This window comes from Aethalodelphis obliquidens, unplaced genomic scaffold, assembly GCF_003676395.1.
Source record: "Aethalodelphis obliquidens isolate GAN/ISIS:26980383/991018 unplaced genomic scaffold, ASM367639v1 scaffold31, whole genome shotgun sequence".
NCBI lineage: Eukaryota > Metazoa > Chordata > Mammalia > Artiodactyla > Delphinidae > Aethalodelphis > Aethalodelphis obliquidens.
Window position 1 is genome coordinate 5,114,725 of NW_020837975.1, and position 14,251 is coordinate 5,128,975.

Genomic DNA, 14,251 nt, shown 5'->3' on the forward strand with positions numbered 1-14,251 from the left:
AATTCTCAAAATCTCAAAAGAGTTTGGGGGACAAATACAGTGATGCCCATGCAACTCATCAGAATATTAAGAATGCACTCCATTGTCTATGGTGACTGACTAAGGCAAAATACATCTTCCCCTTCAACCCTGGGGAGGGCTCCTCTTTCAATGCCCCAATCTGGATGTACCTCTCTTCCACATTACCATCTCTCTCCTTCTTCAATAATGAGCTAAGCTTCTTCAAAAGGTGGGCAATGAAAACTTCTATATCCCAGCTGTTGCTGAGAAGGTTAAATGATGTGCTCAGCCCAGTAGCTGTGGCAGAGTAAGTTCTTAGCACGTGCTACATTTTCTTCTTGTCATTACTTTTTTTTTTTTTTCATTATTCTCTGGCTTCTACACCCATTCATTTGGAATACCTTAGGGGAAGTTCAACAGTGACAGTAAGTCACGGGTCAGTGGTTTTCAATCCTCATCTGTCCCCAAAGCTGCATCATTCCTGGCCTCCTCCTGACACTGCCCCCTCCCACGCCCCTGTCTGCTAACTCTCTACCATCATAGTTTTCACTTCACTCTTCAAATGTAGGGATCCTTTGTCTCTTTTTTTGTTTTCTTTGGGGTTTTTTTGCTTGTTTGTTTTTGTTTTTCTGGCCGTGCCAGGTAGCTTGTGAGATCTTAGTTCCCAGACCAGGTATTGAACCCGTGCCCCCTGCAGGGGAAGCACTGAGTCCCAACCACTGGACCGCCAGAGAGGTCCTGGGATCCTTTCTCTATAGGCACTTATTCCTTCTTCTGGTTAAAACTATGAATTGTGTGCACTTACTATTCTAGCTCTAATTTTGCGTTTCCAATTCTCCACTGGGATATCTTCACATGGTTTCATTGGCAGAAGCCCAGGCTCAATGCCTGCTGTGGAATTTGTCTATATCCACACACCTTACTCCTCCTCAACAAATGGCAGGGCCATCCTCCTGCCTCCAAGCTCCTAGTACCCATCCTCCATCTCCCTCCCTCATAGCTGATGATGTGTCCAATCTCACAAATTTTGCCTGTGTAACATTCCTTTCCGTTCACTGGCCTTTCCTCGTGGTCAGCTCCCCAACACCTGTTTCAAGCTTTCTGACCCACCTGCCCTGTAACTTTGACACTGACCAAGATTCACAGTTCAGGAGAAATCAGTTGAGAATCATGACTATTTCAACCATGAGTAACTTTCATGTGAAAGGCTCTGCATCGAATTCCAAAGCTGTGAACTCAGTTTTATTGTGGTATTTCCAAACATCATAGTTAATTGGGTGGACTGTAGGTCAGATAATTCACTTTTTTGTGTTTTCAATGTGACATAAAGCACTTCCAAACTTTCAACTATTTGCTATTATTTTTCTCCTTTAGTAAGTGCCAAATTAGCTCAGTTTTTGTTCATTTTTGAGGGCTAACAAACAAGGCTATCCTCAGCAGCAAGCAGAAAAAAATCCTGAATGAGGAGATATGATTTCAAGGGGCAAGAAATTTCTCTGTCCCTGGTTCACACTGGCAATGAGGTATCATATCCAAGGTTTTTCCCCTTATGATCATGATTGCACTTGAAGAAATAGGTAAAAGGATGTTAATTTCAACAACTTATAAAAACAAAGTAATGGACACAATTTTAATGTTAAATAAGAGTGGATTGTTTAAATAACTTAGGGTACAGTCATATAATACAAGCCATGGAAATATTAAATATGACTTATCAGCATGTTTAAAGATGTAAAAAATCATCATAAATTAAGAGAAGAGAGACAGTTTAAAATTTGCACAGGGATGATTTCATTTTGTTATATGAAGAATGTATATCAAAATTAGCAGAAATAGTCTTGGAGAAATATGATCATGGAATATTTTTTTTCTTTTTGTTCAACTACTTTCTATGTATTCTACAATGAAAATGTGTTAAATTACAGGAAGGAGAAAAAAGGTAATGTTTTCTTACCATTAGAAATAATAGTCAAAAAAAAGACCTATGCCTTAAGAATAGTCTTTAATTGGTGAACATTTAGCGTTAATATAAATTAGGTTATTCAACATTTGTGGAAGTGTATATTGATGGATTCTTGGTAAAAAGGAGATACGAGTTTCTGAAGACACTAGATGGAAGAGAAATATAGCCACCAATGACTGGGTTGGTCAAAGAGAGAGGAGGATAAAAATACCAGCTTCCCCACTTCATAATCTTTTTTTTTTTTTTTTTTTGCGGTACGCGGGCCTCTCACTGTTGTGGCCTCTCCCGTTGCGGAGCACAGGCTCCGGACGCGCAGGCTCAGCAGCCATGGCTCATGGGCCCAGCCGCTCCATGGCATGTGGGATCTTCCCGGACCGGGGCACGAACCCGTGTCCCCCTGCATCAGCAGGTGGACTCTCAACCACTGCGCCACCAGGGAAGCCCCCCACTTCATAATCTTGCCTAGAGAGAACCTGCCACCAAATACAGCTGATGGTAAAGAAATGAAAAATTCGAGGTCTCTGTCAAGTGTGCTGTTACTCTCTCAACATCCATAGCAACTCACCTATGTAATAAAATAGGTCATGCTGATTCACAGGGAAATCAAATTTATATTTTTGCCATGAGCCTATTCCTTGAGAAGTTTAAGAGTCTCAAACTCGGCCGTGCACACAGAGCCACTACGCCTCATGAATTTCTAATTTCTATAATTCCACAATTTGAAGCCAAGTTTAAAATAACTAAGTTTAAGATAAATATAACATTTTAAAATAAAAATCTAGAATTCCCTACATGTCAAACACAGTGTATGATCTCATGAACTATTTCCTGAGATACAAGCTCAATATGAAATTTTATTCCACACTTGTCTCTTGTAGGTGGGAGGAAAGTTGATGCATCTAAGCCATGCTGGAGGAGAACTTTTTTTTTTTTTATGGGACTACAATTGCTTTACAATGTTGTGTTAGTTTCTGCTGTACAATAAAGTGACTCAGCTTTATGTACACCTATATCCCCTTCCTCTTGGACCTCCCTCCCCACCCCCATCCCACCCATCTAGGTCATCACAGAGCACCAAGCTGAGCTCCCTGTGCTATACAGCAGGTTCCCCACTAGCTATCTATTTTACACATGGCAGTGTATTTATGTCAAACCTAATCTCACAATTCATCCCACCCTCCCCTTCCCCCACCCACATGTCCACACGTCTGTTCTCTACATCTGGGTCTCTATTCCTGCCCTGCAAATAGGTTCATCTGTACCACTTTTCTAGATTCCACATCTATGCATTAATATACAATATTTGTTTTTCTCTTTCTGACTTACTCCACTCTGCATGACTGACTCTAGGTCCATCCACACCTCTACAAATGAGCCAATTTCATTCTTTTCCATGGCTGAGTAATATTCCATTATATATATGCACCACATCTTTTCTATCCAGTCATCTGCTGATAGACTTTTAGGTTGCTTCCACGTCCTGGCTTTTGTAAACAGTGCTGCAATGAACACTGGGGTACATGTGACCCTTTGAATTATGACATACAGATGGCCAACAAACACATGAAAAGATGCTCAACATCACTAATTATTAGAGAAATGCAAATCAAACCTACAATGAGGTAACACCTCACACAGGTCAGAATCAAAAAATCTACAAACAATAAATGCTGGAGAGGGTGTGGAGAAAAGGGAACCTTCTTGCACTGTTGGTGGGAATGTAAATTGATACAGCTACTGTGGAGAACAGTATGGAAGTTCCTTAAAAAGCTAAAAATATAACTACTATATGACCCAGCAATCCCACTACTGGGCATATACCCTGGAGAAGAACTTTTAAAGGAGCTTTTCAAAGCAGAAATCCTTGGTTCCCTGAGTCCTTTCCATTGGTCAGCTCTTGCTATTTCATTCTAATACTCGTAGCATTGATTTCACTGACCCAATAACCCCCAAAGTCTTCATAGTGGAAGCCCATATTAATTAATGGTTTTCTCATGATTACCTAAGGGGAAAGGGGAGGAGGGGTAAATGGGGAATTTGGAATTAAGAGGTACGCACTACTGTATATAAAATAAACAACAAGACCTACTGTATAGCTCAAGGAACTATATTTATATCTGATAATAACCTATAATGGAAAAGAATCTGAAAAAGAATATATATAATATAACTGAATCACTTTGCTGTACAACTGAAACATTTTAAATCAACTATATTTCAATTTGAAAAAACAAGAAATGTACAAAGAAAAAATAAATAAAATATCAAAAACAAACAAACAAATTAATGGTTTTAGAATGAATTTTAAAGTCTTCTTTTGAAATCATGTTATATTGCAAAAAAAAAAAAAAAAAAAGGCCTGCCACCACTGGAAAAGACTACTTTCAAACACCTAAAAATTGGCAAAAGCAGTCACATGGTTGACCTACATATTCGAGCAATAATGAGCACATGCCCATTGGCTTGAAATACTTCCTAAACATTGCAGTTTTTCAAAAGAAAAAAGAACCAAGGTGGGTATTTTAAACAGTATTGAGAGATCTTGGGACAGAGAGTGTCCCATTTGGGCCAGAGCAAATGGACTCTCACGGGCACAGACAGCAATTCCACGTCCCACCAAGAGCACTCATCACATTTGCAGATGACAGCACAAAGCAAGGCAGTGCAGGGTGGCTGCCTGGCCTTCCATTTCCGCCCACTCCGACAGAATTGTGGCAGCTTTTAAAATGAATTGTGGCTTTTCATTCTTGAACCAGGAACCATGGGCCAAGGTAATTGTCACATTTGTCAAATTTAAGGACTAAATACTCAAAATGACCAGACGGTTGACTGTGTTTGCTGTGAATCCCCGAATCTGCACTAACAATAGAGTGATAACGTCAGTGTTCTTTTTTAAAAGTCCAAGAAATTTGACTTCTACTCTACCTGCAAAGGAAGAAAGAAGCACTAAAGTCATCTCTTTGGTAACTTTTTAACATAAAGCAGCAAAACACACCACTTCCCATACATCTGAATCTCCTCTGTTCCACAGCCAATACCCCTCCAGGTCACCTTCACCTCACAATTATGGGTTAAGTGAGGCTTGTCTAGCTTCCTGCTTCTCTTTGTTCTCATTCATTCCTCACACTGTTGCCATGCTAAATCTTGTAAAATGCCGTCTTTAGCATTTGGATCACTTGAAATACTTCCTAAGTATTATTTGAGACTCTGGGCTTTGCTTTTTGCTCTCCCATGTAACTCCCCCATTTCCTTCTACCTGATAACTTATCACTGACTGGTATCTTATTCCCTGACCCTAAGAGAGAGTCCAGTCCATCCCCGGGGTAGGTATCTTTCTCCGTACTGGCTCTGGGTGGCTGGGTCACCTGATTCAGTTAACTGTACATGGAGGTGGGTGGAGAACATACTTGGCACAAAGAATTATAGGGCTGTAGGTGGAGCAGCTTTGCTTAGAGAGGGTTGAGGATGGGCAAGAATAAAAATACCTGGGATAAACCCAAACACCAAGAAGAGGATTATGTAGCTGTTGAAACACATACTGGGCTGAGCTTTTGCAGTTCAGCTCAGTTCCTCAAAATTGATTTTCTCAATTCATTACATTTTAACTAGCCACCAGGGAGATAGGTAAAAACTGGTTCTTATTCATTGAAAACATCATTTTTCCTCTAAAACAAATAAAAAACTATCATGGGGTAAAAAATGCAAAATTCACATTTCCTTTTTTAAGATAAAATTAAGACATTTTCTAAAAGTGTCTAACTTAAAGGAGACAGCAGTAGGCTACACAAAGTATTTGGGGGTCTTTGTTCCCACTCCTCTGACTTGAGGGGGAACTCGAAGGAAGCAGCACTGGGTCTAAAGGTTTAGGGGTGTTGTAGGAAAAGGGTTGTGTTGGAGGGGGGCTCCACTGGCAGAGATCTCAGAGCACCTGGGGAGAAAATTTCTGAGTCTCAAGACCGTTGCCCGCAGTTTGCACTGAACCCACATAACCGGCTCTAAATCTTTCCAGATGGCATCTTGTCCCCTGTTATATTTCATGCTCCTTTTCTATTCATGGTCCCTTCCCTACTTGCCAAGCGAGCTAAGGAATGATGAGAATGAGGATGAGGTTGATTATGTTGGTTAGTTTTATGTGCCAGGAAAACTGGGCTAAGGAATGTCCAGGTAGCTGATAAAACATTATTTCTGGGTGTGTCTGTGAGGATATTTTTGGAGGAGATTAGCATTTGAATCCCATGACTGAGGAAAGAAGATCTGTCCACACCACTCTGAACAGGCATCATCCAATCCTTTGAGAGCCCCAGTAGGACAAAAAGGCAAAGGAAGGGTGAGTTGTTTCTCTCTCTTTTTTTAGATTTTTTATTTTTTAATTTTTAAAAAGTTATACAATTTTTAAACGTCAGTTTCCATGTACGGTTATTACAAAATATTGGCTACATTCCCCGTGTGGAACCTGCCTTACACCCAGTAGTTTTTGCCTCCCACCCCCAACCCCTGTAATGCCCCCCCGCCACCATCATCCCCACTGACAACCACTAGTTTGTTCTCTGTATCTGTGAGGCTGCTTCTTCTTTGTTATATTCACTAGTTTGTTGTGTTTTTCAGATTCCACATATAAGTGATATCATACAGTATTTGTCTTCTTCCGTCTGAATTGTCTCTCTTTTTGAGCCCTGCCCTCTGACATTGGGGTTCCTAGTTCTTGGGCTTTCGGACTTGGACTGAATTATACTACTGGCTTTCCTGGTTTCCCCAGATTGCAGACAGTGTATCGTGGCATATCTCAGCCTCCGTAACCATGTAAGCCGTAATAAATTTCCTCTTATATGTCAAGAGAGAGAGCGAGAGAGAGAGAGAGAGAGATAGGTATCCTATTGTTTCTGTTTCTCTGGAGAACCGTGACTAATACAGTTATGATGATGTTGATGCTGATGGACTGATTCCTACCTTTCCAGATTTCAAAGCATTGTGATATACATTACATATATGTACGTTACATATATACACATTACCTACATTTATACCCACCTATGTTGTATATATTATCATGGTATCTTAGCAGTTGTCATGTCAGATGTATAGAGGAGTAACTTCATCCCTAACTTATAAATGAGGAAACTGAGTTTCACCACGTTGTTCCTGCAGGACAGAGTCTTGTGACTCTTGGTCTGCTGCCCTTGACGCTAAGAATTTGTCTGCAGCTCCTCTGTTGTTTCCTCAGGATGTTTAGTTTATATCACAGAATACTTGTTTACAGGTATTTTGTAGGTATTTTAGTTGTTCTTATGTAAGTTCACATTTTGTCCCCAACTAAACTGTAACTTTCTGATGATAATCTCAGTTATTATATTGTTCAATTTTCTGCCTTTGTTGTCATAGACAGTCATGACTTTAAAGAAAAGTAATTTGTTTGGTATTCTAAAATCAGTTGCTAGGGAAACAAGCTAAAACTTCAGCCATAAATCTGTAAATATATTTATTGAAATCCAAAAAAAGAAGAAGGAGGAGGAAGGGGAGGGGGAAGGAGAGGAGAGGGGAAAGGGAGGTGGGTGGAAAGGAGGGGGAAGAATGAAAAAGCAGATAGTGGTTAATCCTCCCCTCTCATACATCTCTCAGCTAGAAAATCACAAAAAAATACCTTAGGTTATGGGAGGAGCTTGGCCAAAGCAATGTTTTTCACATCTAAGGAGGTTGTTGTCAGTTCTTTATTTATAGAAAGGCTACCTAAAGGCTTAGCCATGGACACATAGACTATTGAGAAAAAAAGTGAGTTAAATCCCAGTGGACTCTGCTTTTCATCTGTCTAGCATTAATTCCCCTCTTCCCAAGAAGAACCCTGATATGTTAAGCTACTCACCCTTCCACCACAAACCCCATGTGAACTGGGGGAAATCGACCTGATTTTAGGGGAATATCCTAATTTCTAAGCTAGTGGTCTTTATTAGATGGTACCATCCTCCTCATGGAGTTTGGAAATGTGTGAGAGTGTTTTTTGGTTATCACAACTTCACGTGCTTTGAGCATTTTGTGTCCCAAATCCAGGGAATCTAAATGAGCTCCGACGAATAGGATGGCCTACAAAACCAGGAATTATACCATCCCAAATGTCAACAGCGAGCATGTTGAGAAACACTGCTTTCAACAAACCAATGGACAATTATTTGACAAGTGTAAAAATTCTTGAATAGACACTTAAACAGTGATACACAAATGGCAAATCTGCACGTGAAAAGATGTTCAACATCCTTAGTTGTTAGGGATACAAGACAAAACCATGATAAGACTCCAGCACATACCTATTAGAATGGCTATAATAAAAAATGCTGAAAATATAGGTAAAGTGCAGGTAAAGATACGGAGCATCTAGAATGCACACACATTACTGGTAGGAATGCAAAACAGTGCTGCTACTCTCAGAAAACTGTCTGGCAGTTTCTTATAAAGGTAAACATACACTTACTTACAGGATGCCGAAGTCTCCTCCTAGTTATTTACTCTAGAGAAATGAAGGCTCACGTCTACACAAAAACCTGTACACTAATGTTTGTAATAGCTCTGTTGATCATAGCCCCAAAATGGAAGCAACCCAATGTCCTTCAGTGGGTAAATGGTTAAACAAACCATGGCACATCCATACAATGGAATCTTCCTCAATAATAAAAAAACAAAGTATTGATCTAAGGAGGTATGCAACAGCTTCAGTGGATCTCGAAGGCATTATGCCACTTGGAAAAAGCCAGTCTCAAAAGGTTACATACTATACGATTCTATTGAAATGAATGTCTCAAAGGGACACAGCAAAAGAGACATAGTTTTGCAGAATAGGTCAGTGGTTGCCAGGGGTCAGGAGAAAGGGGAAAGATATAACTTCAAAAGGGCAATTTTGAAATTGCATATTATGTCCCCACAGGGGAGTTTTTTGAGGTGATTGAACTGTTCATGTATAGATTTGTATACACGACTTTGATGGTATAGAACTGTACACCAAAAAGTCAATTATATGGTATGCTGCTTTAAAAATAAAATTTTAAATGAGAAAAATAATTACGAGATATATTTATTCAGCAGCTTTTTCCTTTGCAGCAGGGCTTTCAAGAACAAATAAAAGTTATTTACCAAAGGATAAATGTACACATTAGAAAGTTATAATGCATAAAAGAGAGACAGAGAAAAATCACTGGGAGATTTGAGTGGGGAGAAATCATTTCCAGATAAGAATGAGGACAGGTCAAAGGTAGCCTGGATCTTAAGGGATTGGTAGGTTTTTTTAATTTTTTTACTTTTATAATTAATAGTATTAGTACTACAGGAGTAATATATGCCCAGGTAACACATTCCAACAATACAGATGGAAAACTAATTGGCAAAAGACACACACACACACACACAGTCACTACTAATCCCACACCCCAGGGTAACCACTGTTAACTTGGACACAGCTTGGTTTACATCCTCCCAAACATGTTTCTGTGCACACACAAATGATAAATATATCCAATTCATTGACCAGACTGAGCTCAGTAGAGGACAAATATGACATGGTTTTATTTTTCTCCAACGCCTGTAACTGTGCTATCAGATTTCTCTGTATCACCCCTTAAAAACAGCTTGGGAGGACTCCACAGTTTTGTGGTGCCTTTCAGACACTAACTCTAAGTTTAGTCAGAGCAGCAGTTTTGGGGGGGAGAAGTATTAGCTTATAATGATCTCAAACAATACCTAATATGTCAAGAATTTGAATAAAATTGCCAAAATGCAAGAGGAAAAAAAAATCTGTCTAGGTTAATATTATCGTACACTTCTGATGTTGAATATGCATGTTTAGCTACATTAATAATTTATGAGTAGACTTTTGATTATTTCATCTATATCCCCAAAGATTTACATATTCAAGCTTGCCCAGAAAAACTTGAGGGCATCCCTATCAGAAAAATGGAGAATCACCTCCCATTCAAGGTCACTCTATATCAAACATATTTACAAATGGATGATTTGGTTTTCTTTTTTAATAATAATAATAATGTCTTTTTTCCTTACTTAACAATATATCACCTATGAGTTGTCAGTGTAATTATATCTATCTTTTTTTTAAATGACGTAACTCAGCTAACCAGTCACACTTTGACAAGCATTTAGATTGTTTCCAGTTTTTGCCATTACAAAATATTGTCACATGAAAGGTGGATATACCTTGTGCATTCATCTCCTAGGGCTGCTGGAACAAATTACCACAAACAACAGGAATATATTCTCTCACAGTTCTGGAGGCCAGAAGCCCAGAAGCGAGTAGTTGGCAGGACCACACTCCCTTGGAAGGATACAGAAGAATCCTTGCCTCTTCCGGCTTCCAGTGGTCCAGGTGTTCCTTGATTTCGAGCAGCTCAGGCCAAGCTGCCCCCATGTGTCTGTCTTCTCCACTTCTCTTAGGACACTTGTCTTTGGATTAAGAGTCCATCCTGACCCAGGATGATCTCATCTTGAGGTCCTTAATTACACCCTCGAAGACTCTTTCTTCAAAGAAGGTCACATTCACAGGTTCTGTCTGGTCACACCTTTTGAGAGCATGAAACTCACTACACCTTATAACATGTGAACACGGAGTCTGTAAGATCGGTTAAATGTGCCCGAACTAGACTATAAAATATTCACACCCAAATTGTGATAGACACCTCACCAACCCTGGATATTCTTGGCCTCTTTCATATTTGCTAATAGAAAAGGATAAAGTGGTGCCTTGTTTTCATTTGTAATTCTTTGGTAATTAACGAGAATAAACATCTTTTTGCATCCTCATTTGCATTTTCTATTTCTTCATCTGGCTTATGTCCCTTGTTTATTTCTTTATGGTGATTTTTTTAAATTTCACTCATTGATTTGCCATTGCTCTTGATTGATAGGATTTGGGTATATGAAAGAGAAAGAAGTGGATATTTTTAAACCTGGCCTCTCCTTCCTTCTGGAGGCTCTGAGTGTGAATAACTCAGGTCTGGAATCTGGGTGAGGCGTGACGGCTCCCACTGTGGGAGCCCAGGTCAGGCCTCTGGTCACCAGACCTAAGATGGGTCAGTTGGTTGGTTTGTCTGTTCTGTTGTACAGATCAAGCAGAGCTCAATCAGCAGTCCATCTCCACTAAGCAGTAGAACACAGTAGCTGAAAACATAGGCTCTGAGTCAAACATCCTTCAAGGAAAGAACACACCAGTTTCTCACTGTGCTGCTTTGGACAGTCAGCCTTGCACAGTTGCAAAATGAGAAATATATACAAATAAGGTGCTGAGAACGCTTTGCACCTGTTTTTCTGTGGGGAATGCTCCCCCCCAACCCCATCTCCTCCTCATGGAGTTTCAGCTCCTGAGAGAGGCTTTCCTGAAGGTTCCTGAGTTGCCCCCACTCACTCTCTCGCTTCCATCTATCTCTATTCCTTCTTCCTGTTTTATTTTCTTTTTCCATCTATTGTTACCTGAAATTACCTTGTTTATTCATTTGTTTGATGCACAACTGTCAGCTCTCTCACCGTCCTCCCCTATAACGCTGGTCCCATGAAGGCTGTGGTCCAGTTGGTTGTGTCCACTCCTGTATCCTCAGTACCTAGAGCAATGCCTGACCCACAGCAGATGCTCAAAGGACATTCAAGTAGTTAAAGTAGATGAATGAATGACTGAGGAATGAGAGTAAGTAGGCTTGCACACAGTAAGTGTTCAAAAATGATAATGAGAGGCAATATCTAAACCTCTACGATTCTGCTTGTTAAATCAAAAACACAAAGAGGCCATTAGACTGAGTGGCTTCAACACTTTAGCTGCCCCCATAAGCAAACCAAAACCTAAGCCTGAAACACCTCAAGGTTAAGAAGTCGAAACTCAGGACAACCAGTCACAAGCAGCCAACTAGACTTTCCCAAATAAGGCGGCTACCTAAGCCACAGCCCATCAGATCATTTCCTTGCTTTGCTTCCCCTTCTTCTCTGTACAAGTCTCTCCCAGCTCCTGTCAGTGGAGTTCTCCTAATTACTTCCGGTTTGATGCTGCCCAATTCAATTGATTTTTGCTCAGATAAAACTCTTAACATTTTTAATATGCCTCAGTTTATCTTTTAACATACTATACTCAGCACAAAAATAGAACTTGCTAACAAGTGCCTGGGCTGTCAAATCCTCTTTTGGGTCAAATGTACTGTGTTTATATTGTCATTGTCACCGTCTTATTTTTAAATGTTCTAGCATTTAAAAGGGGAGAACTCTGTAGCTATTATTTTGTTTTGCTCTAAAGATGGTTAACGCTTTAGCATGGCTGACCAGTTCATCTACAACTCACTATAACACAGAACACACACTGCATTTATTACATTACCTCTATTCTTTTCACCTTCATTTTATAGTTCATTTTACAGGGTGTGGGCTGAGGGAAATGAGTAAAGGTGGTCAAAAGGTACAAACTTCCATTTATAAGATTAATAAATTCTGGGGATGTAATGCACAGCATGGTGACTATTTTAAAAAAATCAAAAGAGACTGGGAGAGTTAAGGACAGAATTTAAATACAGGGCTCTTCATTGTCATATCTTTCCTGTTTAGATCACTGAGTAAACCTGCATCACGCAGTTTCACACATGGACCCACCACCCATCTGCTTCTTTGAAATCACGGTCAACAGGTCAGCACCACGCCAAAGAGAATTTTCTCTTTTTTTAACATTTTTTTAAAAATTTTATTTTATATTGGAGTATAGTTGATTCACAGTGTTGTGTTAGTTTCGGGTGTACAGCAGAGTGATTCAATGATACGTATACGTATGTCCATTATTTTTCGGATTCTTTTCCCATTTAGGTTATTACAGAATATTGAGTAGAGTTCCCTGTGCTATACAGTAGGTCCTTGTTGATAATCTATTTTATATATAGTAGTGTGTGTATGTTCAATTCTCTTGTCAAAGAGAATTTTCTAATTTGTGTTTTCATCACTGACAGTCACTTCTTTAAACCTGAGAGACACAACAGTCTACACTGCAGCCAAGTCCAAGGACATTCCCTTTTGAAGGACAAGTGGACTCTGGCTTTAAGATCAGTCTCGGCCATTAACACACTTCAGTAACATTCACCCATTTAAAATCCAACCTAGTTATTCCTCTTGAGTTATTTTATTTGTGCTTGTTTATTTTTAAATGGCAGCTCCCAGAATGGTTTTCAGAGGAAAATGATTTATTAAGGTTCATAAAATGTCATCACACGGTACCACTTTCTCTAACAAATTACCCAGAAAACTAAGATGAAAGCCAAACTTAAACAACTTAAACTTTTTCCAGAACATGGTCAAAAATGACAGAAACACCAACTTCCAAAGAGCTCCCACAATTTTGCTCATCCCCTTTATTAGTGAAACTTTTATTGTTCAAAGATCTAAAACATGTCAATCTTTAAAAATTATTTAAATTGGTTTTATAGATTTTTATGGTTGTTATGCCTCTTCTACTCCAACTAGAGATAAATTTTCCAGTAGTAACTCTATTTCTATTAAGTTCTATGATGGGATTGTGGTCTTTTTGAGATTCTCTCTGAGTAGGGTTCTGATAAAACACCCATCTTAACTTTAATCATGGGCTTCATTAATAAAAAATTCCTCCAAAAGAACATTCTGAACACCTGATATATTACAAGTTCTCAGTTACCACCCACAACACATCCAGTTCCATAAGAGAAAAAGAAACCTCAAATTCCTAGGGAACATAAAGCAAGGCTGTGGTGATGTAAAAATGAAACAATGCATAGAAAATCCCAAGGACCATGTCTATCTCATGATATGTGCTCAAAATCTTTGTTGGTTTTGATTCTAATTTCCTAACGTGAAAAGTAAATGTACCTTCTTACATATGTGACAAGAATTATAAAAAATAAAAAAACGAGTGTTTATACATAACAAAAACTGATTGGTATGCTAAGTAAGAAAATTAGGATTCTAAAAGATACAAAAGAAAATGTGATATAGTACATGCTAAGAAGTCACAGTTTGGCAATGCCAAAAACAAAAACAAAACAAAATCCAGTAGACCTTTCTAAGGACATCTGAATGCAGAGACCAAAATGTCAGAAAGAGTGGTTTTCCACTGGGACTTCATGGATCAGTCACTGATTTTTAAAGATTCATCATCACACGGGTTCGTGCCCCGGTCCGGGAGGATCCCACATGCCGCGGAGCGGCTGCGCCCGTGAGCCATGGCCGCTGAGCCTGCGCGTCCGGAGCCTGTGCTCCGCAACGGGAGAGGCCACAACAGTGAGAGGCCCGCGTACCGCAAAT

At 39.5% G+C, this 14,251-nt stretch overlaps 1 protein-coding gene and 1 long non-coding RNA gene across 4 annotated transcripts in view; one reads left to right on the forward strand and one right to left on the reverse strand.

The window, feature by feature from the left end:
* MLIP (muscular LMNA interacting protein) overlaps positions 1-14,251 on the reverse strand; it is a 290,750-nt gene that overhangs the window by 259,348 nt on the left and 17,151 nt on the right. The gene's annotated exons all lie outside the window — the stretch shown is intronic.
* LOC113630955 (uncharacterized) overlaps positions 6,084-14,251 on the forward strand; it is a 62,607-nt gene continuing 54,439 nt past the window's right edge. For 2 of the 3 annotated variants that reach the window (XR_003437147.1, XR_003437146.1), the window contains exons 1-2: positions 6,084-6,290; positions 12,536-12,614. This is a non-coding gene — a long non-coding RNA (uncharacterized LOC113630955). The remainder of the gene's footprint in view (positions 6,291-12,535; positions 12,615-14,251) is intronic. The other variant, XR_003437145.1, reaches the window with a different exon arrangement.